The 2,754-nt window shown below is 46.1% G+C and overlaps 1 non-coding gene across 1 annotated transcript; it reads right to left on the reverse strand.

Annotated features, from left to right (window-relative positions):
• Positions 1-214: 214 nt before the first annotated feature.
• Positions 215-286, reverse strand: trnae-cuc. Its single transcript has one exon. It is a non-coding gene; the product is annotated as a tRNA-Glu (tRNA).
• Positions 287-2,754: the final 2,468 nt, after the last annotated feature.

The raw sequence follows: 2,754 nt of genomic DNA on the forward strand, positions 1-2,754 counted from the left end.
CACAAGTGGACAAGGAGGCATAAGACTATTTATTTTCCTGACCGGGAATCGAACCCGGGCCGCTGGCGGTGAGAGCGCTGAATCTAACCACTAGACCACCAGGGAAGGATAATACAGTGCAAATCGGTTCTCAGTGTGAGCTGGTACATATGTGCGATAACCTTCTATATTCATTGTGACAGGTTGTACAAGTAAACATGTAGCAAAAGAGTAGTTCCCTGACCGGGAATCGAACCCGGGCCGCGGCGGTGAGAGCGCCGAATCCTAACCACTAGACCACCAGGGAAGGGTACTACAGTGCAAATCGGGAGTCGAACTGGGAGTCGAACCACCAGGGAAGGGTACTACAGTGGAAATCAGGAGTCGAACCCGGGCCGCGGCGCCGAATCCTAACCACTAGACCACCAGGGAAGGGTACTACAGCGCAATTCGTTTCCCAGTTTGAAATGGTACATATAGTTGAAGTCGTAAGTTTCCATCCACTTAGGCTGGGGTCATTAAAACCTGTTTGTCAACCCCTCCCCACATTTTTGCTAACAAACGATCGTTTTGGCGGTCGGTTAGGACATCTACTTTGTGCATGACACAAGTCATTTTTCAAACAATTGTTTACATTGGGATTATTTCACTTATAATTCACTGTATCACAAATTCAGTGGGCCAGAAGTTTACATACACTAAGTTGGCTGTGCCTTTAAACGGTTGTAAAATTCCGAAAATGATGTCATGGCTTTAGAAGCTTCTGATAGGCTAATTGACATCCTTTGAGTCAATTGGAGGTGTACCTGTAGATGTATTTCAAGGCCTACCTTCAAACTCAGTGCCTCTTTGCTTGACTCCATGGGAAAAGCAAAGGAAATCAGGGAAGACCTCAGAAAAACAATATAGACCTCCCAAGTCTGTCCTCTGGGAGCAATTTCCAAACGCCTGAAGGTACCACGCTCATCTGTAGAAACAATAGGTACATATTAATAATAATAATAATAATAATAATAATATATCATAATATAATATAATATAATATAATATAATAATAATAATAAAATAATATCCATAATAATAACAATATATGCCATTGTGAAGACGCTTTTAGGAAACACTTACAAAATGGTCTATATCCACAGGGTGAGTCCGGGGATCGAACCCACTACCCTGGCGAGAGCGCCGCTCAGCAACTGAGCTACAGAAGGAACACGCCAGTAAAAACACCATGGTAGGACAACGCAGGCGTCATACCGCTCAGGAAGGAGACGCTTTCTCTCTCCTAGAGATGAACGTACTTTGGGTCGAAAAAGTGCAAATCCATCCAGAACAACAGCAAAGGACCTTGTGAAGATGCTGGAGGAAACAGGTACAAAATGGTCTATATCCACAGGCAAACGAGTCCTATATCGACATACCTTGAGAGGCCGCTCAGCAAGGAAGAAGCTACTGCTCCAAAACCGCCATAAAAAAAAGCCATACTACAGTTTGGGGACAAAGATCCTAGTTTTTGGAGAAATGTCCTCTGGTCTGATGAAACAAAAATCGAAAAAATGTAGACCTCCACAAGTCTGGTTCCTCCTTGGGAGCAATTTCCAAACGCCTGAAAGGTATCTCGCTCATCTGTAGAAACAATAGTACGCTAGTATAAACAGCATGGTATGACGCAGGCGTCATACCACTCAGGAAGGAGACGCGTTCTCTCTCCTAGAGATGAACGTACTTTGGGTCGTAAAAGTGCAAACCATCCCAGAACAACAGCAAAGGACTGTGAAGATGCTGGAGGAAACAGGTACAAAATGGTCTATATCCACAGGCAACCAGCCCTATATCGATACCCGAGAGGCCGCCTTCAGCAAGGAAGAAGCTACTGCCCAAAACTGCCATAAAAAAAGCCATACTACAGTTTGGGACAAAGATCCAGGTTTTTGGAGAAATGTCCTCTGGTCTGATGAAACAAAAATCGAACTGTTTGGCCATAATGACCATTGTTATGTTTGGAGGGAAAGGGGAGGCTTTCAAGCCGAAGAACACCATCATGTTGTGGGGGTGCTTTGCTGCAGTGAGGGTCTGGTGCACCACTAGAACACCTGGGAAGGACACTGCAGGGCAAATCGGTTTGCAATTTGAAGTGGCACATATGTGCGACAACCTACTAAATTCATAGAGTGACAGGTTGTACAAGTAAACATGTAGCAAAGAGTAGTTCCCTGACGGGAATCGGAACCGGGCCGCGGCGGTGAGAGCACCGAATCCTAACCACTAGACCACCAGGGAAGGGTACTACAGTGCAAATCGGTTCCAAGTGTGAGAGCTGGTACATATGTGCGATAACCCTATACTTAGTTGTGACAGGTTGTACAAGTAAACATGTAGCAATAGAGTAGTTCCCTGACCGGGAATCGAACCCGGAGCCGCGGTGGAGAGCGCCGAATCCTAACCACTAGACCACCAGGGAGGGTGCTGCAGTGTAAATCGGTTCCAAGTGTGAGCTGGTACCTATGTGCGATAACCTATATTCATTGTGACAGGTTGTACAAGTAAACATGTAGCAAAGTAGTAATGACTACTAGAAGGAAGTGTACTTCCGGTGCAAATCGGGAGGTCAGAACTGGGAGCAGAACCACCAGGGAAGGGGTACTACAGTGGAAATCAGGAGTCGAACCCGGGCTGCGGCGGGTGAGAGCGCCGAATTCTAACCACTAGACCACCAGGGAAGGGTACAGCAGTGCAAACTGTTCAGGTGAGCTGGCACATGTGTGCGACAACCTG

The sequence above is a fragment of the Oncorhynchus gorbuscha genome, unplaced genomic scaffold (assembly GCF_021184085.1).
Source record: "Oncorhynchus gorbuscha isolate QuinsamMale2020 ecotype Even-year unplaced genomic scaffold, OgorEven_v1.0 Un_scaffold_20023, whole genome shotgun sequence".
Lineage (NCBI taxonomy): Eukaryota > Metazoa > Chordata > Actinopteri > Salmoniformes > Salmonidae > Oncorhynchus > Oncorhynchus gorbuscha.